Consider the following 7,769-nt stretch of genomic DNA (forward strand, 5'->3'; position numbering starts at 1 on the left):
AATTCCCTGACCTTCTGTCTAATGTATTCAGATTTTGTTGGATCGCTTCCATGTTTGTTGTAAAGAGATTGACTCAAATGCAGTATGAGGAAGTCATTTCGAACTACAGATGAAATATCATCATTCTTCATATTTCCCAAGATCTTCCACACCTCAGGAGATATTGCTCGAGAAAACATTGACTCTGCAATATCAGCCAAAACTAAAACTTGGGCTTTACTTGTTGAGTCAGACGCTGAAGACATCTTTGATGGACATCTCCGTGTATGGCGCCACAGCTCCTTGCGAAGAAACAGGCCTTTACAGTACACACAGTGAACATATGATTTGGCACCCAGTTTAACCTCTGATCTTCCTGGTCTTCTTCTAACTTTTAGTGGTCCCTTTTTAGTTTCCATAACCTCTTGATTATGTTCATAGTTGCCTCTGTTTCGTAGCTTCTCGAGTAACCTTCTCCTGTCCTGCGAGTGTTTAGGGAGCAAGAATGCAATTTCTCTCTCACTGTCTTTATGCTTTTTGAAGTGACGGGCTATTTTAGACTGAGGTTTCTTGCAGACAAAACAGTAATTTTTTTGGGTAGAAAAAGTTTTTTGGGGGATTTCTTTGAGGCTCGACACATTGTCAATCTCTGGTTGTTTATCAGAAGACTCTGTTGCACTCCTCTGAAGTGTCTCAGTTCTGTGTGTAGCACTATCATGATCATCACCAAGTGCATAGTCACACATGAGGTCTTGAGCAGAGTTGGATTTATAGCACTCACCATGTCTAGCCCAATGGATGAACATTGAGTGTGCTGTGGAACACTATTAGCCCTCTTATAAGATGGTGTGGTCTTATGAGTTGGTGGTTTCTGTGTCTTGATAGACGGACTATTTTCACCATCACTATTATGTTCAGAGTCCGGGACAAAGCCATCAGAAGATTCATTGAGCAAAGATTCGGAGCATGGAGAATACTGTTCATCAGAGCTGGTTTCTTCTAAACTTGAAAATTCAACCTCTGTCTAAAAAGACATCAGTAATAATAATTTTGTTATTATTAAAAAGAAATACTGTACTTTTCTTATAGTTCAACACAGTTTTCATGTAACAAACAAAAATGTTAACAGTTTATACTGTAAGTCATACAAAAGAAATTAACATACCATTTTCATATTCTTCAGGAAACAGCATTTGTGCCATGATCTTGAACATACTGAAAAAAATCTGCTTGTGTTTAGTTTAGAATTAATCAGATCACTGCACAATTTTCTATTAATTGATTCTTTTATTTATTTAAAAACAACAAATAAAGAAAAATGGATATGCCTGGAAAATACAGTTTATAATTCAACTGGACAAAAAAAACTACCAATTTATAAGACAAATCTGTTTTGTTTTCTAAAGGTCAAGAACACAGATACAAAACATGTACATGTATACAACCGTATTTAAGGGACATATATACTTACATTTGCAAGTAAAACCAAGCCATTGTAGACTTGACACAGGACCAATACAATCTTCACAAGAATCCAAACTGGAGATAACTGCACTGTGAACCTGATGGTGGCACTGTAAGGGAGAGAGATAAAACAAAAAAAAAATAAACAAAAAAAAGTTGGTTAATTATATCAACTTTATATGTAAACTTCACACAATGACTTTCTTTCGTGGAAATTTTCTACACAGTCAAAATTTAACAAACTTTGCTGTAGTCAAGTTGTCAACACAACTAATTCTAGTGCTCAGTGTGATCTACAAGTTCTAATGAATGAATTAACCATCGTTACATGCCTGTTCACAAGCAGGCTAGGGTTAGAGAAAAGCAAGCGACTGAAAAGGACATGGATAGCAACTACGATTTGTATTGCAATCTGTATGTTTTGGTACAATGAACAGGCTTCCCACTCTTTTTCAGAGATCATTTTCCAGGACTTTTCCAGGACATTTCAAATTTAGCAAAAAAAAGACAAGGATCACAGATTCACGGCCTAAAGTAATATGTTCTTCTCTCCAGAAGTCTTAAAAACAACGTACACTTTATGGCTATTACTTAACTATACTTTTAAAGACAATTTGTCATGTGAATAAAATATCAACATTTCTAAAATAAAAAGACGGCACATATTAATACCCTCTCCTTTCTCAGGCCAACGCCGTCATGCATGCTTTAGTTTGCTGTACATTCCCCTTGCACATGATATTCAGATTAACAAGGTTAATATAACCTGCTTACCCGTCACCATTTGCTGAAAACAATCGAGCACTTAAACCATTCCTAGCACCTAAAACCTCCAACACAAGACATCGTCATCCGTCACAGCGAGATTAAACAGCATAACAAAAAACCTGTCAAAACTCAGCGTCCCTGAACAGAGCGCTTTCTGTTACTAATTGTTTCGACCAGCTGTAAACTGTTCTTTAAATGATCAAGAACATTTAAAAATAGAGATGCTCCGATCAGCATTTTTGGGGCCAATCACCGATCACCAAGATCATGATCTGCCGATTGCCGATCACTGCCGATCACAGAATGGCAGGGGAATGGGAATCTTTTATCTATAATCTAGCAGAGTTTGCACAATTTTTAGAAATGAAATTAACTCAAAATTAACTGTATTGAGACAAAAAAACTGGAGAAATAGGCTACAGTCAAGATCTTGAAGAACCACCAAGTGTTTATTTTAGAAAATGAGAACTTAAAGCTACTGTAGGCCATCTTTCCCAAATAAGGCAGAGTAACTTAAAATTATTCCAAACAAAGAGGGGTCAGGCAGACCAACACACATCAGATCAGCTTAATGGGATGTAGCCTCTTTAATACACTGATTACATTTTATAATTGCCAGCAAAATGTAAAACTTGTTACACCAAAACTGGCTACTGCCACAAAGGACAAAACTATGGCAAGTGTTTTTTTTCTGTTATTATTATGAACGTCTGATGTAGTTGAGGAACCAACTACATCAGATCCAAAAAATAAAATAATGAAAGCTACAGTACTGTAAGCCAATGCCATCCTTTCTAAATAACAAGGCAGAGAAACAAGGAGGCCAAGCAGATAGTTACCAACCAGATGAACTTGGGATGGTATGAGGTTACATAGGCCCAGGCTTCTTGTAAAATGTAAATAAAATGTAAATAAAATTTTTAATATATTAAAATTAAACAATTGGCCACAAAATGTTTCAGACCAAAACATGCTGGGCCTCGGCCTACTAACACAGAGTACAAAATCCTTCATGTCTCAATCATAAAAGGCATCATTCACACTCACATCACTACTAGTTTAAATGTTTCTACTAGCTGAAAATCACAGGGTGGGAACCCTGATGAAGCAAACGATGAGTATCTTGCACTGGTGCACGTTTCTCTCATACCACCCCGCTGCTGCGATCCCTCCACTGGCTTCCGGTAGCTGCACGCATCAGATTCAAAACACTGATGCTGGCCTACAAAGCCAAAAATGGACCAGCTCCCTCTTACCTCAAAGCCCTCATCACTCCTCGCACTGCACCCCGCACCCTCCGATCTACCAGCACTGCTCGACTGGTTCCACCATCTCTCAGGGTAAGAGGCAAGTATACTACAAGACTCTTCTCTGTACTGGCACCAAGGTGGTGGAACGAACTTCCCCTAGAGGTCCGGACAGCTGAGTCACTGGCTATTTTCAAGCGGCGGTTGAAGACCTACTTATTCAGGAAACACTTCAACTAGCACTTCTTTCATTATCTTTTGCATTTTTAAAAAAAAAAAAAAAAAAAAAAAAAAAACACACCTTTGACACTTTCATTGTAACTTTGAACAAATGTTTTAAACTCATGGTATCTTAAGTATGTAACTTAGTGATCCAGCATTAATGTATTCAATGTTAGAGATTTAAGCACTTATGTACGTCGCTCTGGATAAGGGCGTCTGCCAAATGCTGTAAATGTAAATGTAAATGTAAAGACGTCCCATTAGGATCACGTGTTGGGTCAATAGGCAGAGAGTAGCTGGTCTTTAGTGGCTGTTGGAATGCATTCGACTGCATGAGTGTTTACACTTTGAAATACAATCCAATCGAATGCGTTTTCCACTACCTCTGGAAGTGGTTGAAAGTGGACAGGCTCAAAGCATTTTAGACCTTGTTTACACCTGTATTTAGCTTTATCCACTGCTGATGAGACTGACAAATCTTAATACCAGGTGTAAACGAAGCCTAAAAAGCCGCCACAACCAACCCGGCAGGTTTTCATCAAGTGTGTAAAATATGACGGTCCTCATAGTGTAAACTGTCCTTACATTTCATGTCAGTGTCACGCCCATCCCCCGACACACAAGTTATGGAAGTGAATGAACAGAGAGAGGTATAATTTTACTCAAAGTGTGAGTCGTCACAACAACGTCTTTAAAACAGCAGTCCAGGTAAAACAGTCTAGTATGATGCTCAACCCTCCCACATCCAACACAGTCAGGGTCAAGAAGGAAAATATGCTGACTTACATTCTCTTTCTCTGCTGTGGATGTTTTCACTCTGCCTTTGCTCAATTCCACCGATGTCTCATCACATAATTCCTGCAAACATGAGAAAGAGAGGTACAACAGTGAGGGAATAATGTTAGCCAAGTAGTCAACACAACTCAGTTTAGCATTCACAATAATAACCACAGTGTAAATATCTACTGCCATTAACAGCTTTGTAGTGCACACAGCATACATGGAGTTATGTGCTTCACTAAAAACTGAAGAAATAAATTTAATGCATAACACACTACAACATGGTTTATTTAAATTAAAAGTTATGTTAAAGCGCACACTCACCCTTGAACGCATTGCAGCTGCCCGGCTTGTTTTCAACCTGCCAAAGTTCTCGCATACCACCCCGCTGCTGCGATCCCTCCACTGGCTTCCGGTAGCTGCACGCATCAGATTCAAAACACTGATGCTGGCCTACAAAGCCAAAAATGGACCAGCTCCCTCTTACCTCAAAGCCCTCATCACTCCTCGCACTGCACCCCGCACCCTCCGATCTACCAGCACTGCTCGACTGGTTCCACCATCTCTCAGGGTAAGAGGCAAGTTTACTACAAGACTCTTCTCTGTACTGGCACCAAGGTGGTGGAATGAACTTCCCCTAGAGGTCCGGACAGCTGAGTCACTGGATATTTTCAAGCGGCGGTTGAAGACCTACTTATTCAGGAAACACTTCAACTAGCACTTCTTTCCTTATCTTTCGCATTTAAAAAAAAAAAAAAACAAAAAAAAAACCCTTTGACACTTTTTCATTGTAACTTTGAACAAATGTTTTAAACTCATGGTATCTTAAGTATGTAACTTAGTGAACCAGCATTAATGTATTCAATGTTAGAGATTTAAGCACTTATGTACGTCGCTCTGGATAAGGGCGTCTGCCAAATGCTGTAAATGTAAATGTAAATGTAAACGCCATGGCCAAGAAGAAGTTGTAAGTTACCTCCTCACCTGGAAAGATATCCCTAATACTAAAAAGGCACAGGTGTGGTGTTCCATTTACAATTATTGTCTTTACTTTACAGTTTGGATTTCTGTGATCATCATTCACCAGTCGTCTAAGTGTTCCATCCTCTTTTGAAGCATCAACGCTGAGAGAAAAATTGTGCAGCGAACAAAAGATAAAAACAATATATATTTTATATATTAAAAAATAATTTAAATAGAAAGAAAAAAATTAAAAATTGAACCCAAACAACAGCCAACTTACCAATAAGATGTTCCATTCCATGTAAAGTCAAACAAGTAGTTGCTTTGAAAATCTTTAACATGTTTACTTTGAGAGAGAATCCCACGGTATTCAACTACAAAAGTGGATGGTTCAATATGTTCCAGAGCAAACACACCCCTCCCTAACAATGCCAAAAAAATGTCAAGTTTACCCATTTGTTATACAATTAACCAACTTATTCTTTCAAATCCTGTAAAAGAAAGGATAGTTATGAGGTGCAGTATATGAGGATAAAAAAACAGGGAATTGAAAAACAGTCAAGCATTCACCATTATTTCAATCCTATGGTTTTGGTTACACTATTCTCTGTAAACTATAAATTAAATACGACAACATGTATGCAAAATATGTGGCTCATCCTGGGGTAAGATGTGAGAATGTCAAAGTACTATTTGTGACACACAACTTACCTTTAAATGTGTCAATTTCTCGTCCCTCAATGAAGGCTTTGTCTTTGCCTGATATGATTGTTTCTTTTGCATCCTGATCAGGTTTCACTCTCTTTTTTCTTACCATTCTGACTGAAAAAAATCCAGTATGTGGCCTTTATAACTTCATTTAATGTTTATTTGTATAGCACTTTCCATACATATCATTTCAAAGACATTTTACAGAAAAAATGATGCTACTTTACGATTAAAGTGGATATCAGATGTTATGTCAAATTAATGTCCATATTTCAGGTAATAATGGTATTCAAGCAAGATGAACATGATTATATCAGTATTTCAGTATCATATGTTGTATCAGTACATTATTGTCAGACTGTACAGAAGTACAGAATTTCTCTAAATTTGCAATTTACAATGTAAAATGTAGTTAATAATACAAATGTAACTCATTTTATGTCTCATATATATTATATATATACACACACATGCATATGTAACGGGATAAATATTACAGAGGGTTCTTTAAATAAATCCTGCTGTAATGTGATCATGCATCCTATTGAGAGAGAGAGGTGAGAGAGGTGGCGCTATTGCGCGCTGAGTTTGAACTATTGGCAGCAGAGTTAGAGACAACTGCTGTGGGTGAGTCGTTTCTTTTGCAGCTCCGTGCTAAGAGTTATAAAATATTGGTTTCATGTTCAAATATTAGACGATGCATGTAAGGGATTGCACACAGTGGACGCTGGTTGATTTTTGGAGTGTTTTCTGTTTATATTTCTTGAAATTTTGATCATTTTATTTCTGTTTGCATGATTGCACTAATATTTTAATGTGTGCCATTGTCCCATGTGCTCTCTAACCACATGAAATGTTTCTTAAATAGATGGAGCTGTAGATCATCAGAGTTAAAGCAGAGTTAGAGAGAACTGCTGTGGATGGAGCTGTAGATCATCTCAATGACTCACTATTCTCTCATTTTTACTGCTTTGTGTGCAGGTAATTGTTTATTATATAGCATTTACTGTGTTTTGCAAATGTTTATTGCAAACTGTTATGCTGTATTAATGTTCTAATAATTTTATTCAATGTTATTCATATTCTTAATTAATGTTAAATGCACTATACGACCACAACATTTAAATTTAAGAAGAAAGGGGAAAAAAATCAAAGCCATGTTGTGTAATTTCTTGGAAAAATTACAATTCAGAATTTTGATTTATTTTTATTTGTCTTGTTAAATACATTTTGAGTAAATTGTTTATTGTTGTTAGTTATATTGAAAGCAGAGTTAGAGAGAACTGCTGTGGATGGAGCTGTAGATCATCTCAATGACTCACTATTCTCTCATTTTTACTGCTTTGTGTGCAGAAAATAAACTGAACATCATCCACATTCTGAGTGTATGTGCTGGTGAAGAGTGGGGCAGACTGGGCCAGATTAGACCAAAGGTTACACATATACTTTAAATTAATACTATAAATTCACTCACTCAACTCTGAAAAACTATCATGATAATGTAGTAAAGAATGATAAATTTTGCATTAAAATTACTTTTGCTGAAAATTAATTCACTCAAGCATTCATGACAACAAGAATATTCTTCATGGACACTTTATTATGTCTATAAACAACTGGTGAATTTCATTTGTACAA

This window comes from Tachysurus vachellii, chromosome 2, assembly GCF_030014155.1.
Source record: "Tachysurus vachellii isolate PV-2020 chromosome 2, HZAU_Pvac_v1, whole genome shotgun sequence".
Classification (NCBI taxonomy): domain Eukaryota; kingdom Metazoa; phylum Chordata; class Actinopteri; order Siluriformes; family Bagridae; genus Tachysurus; species Tachysurus vachellii.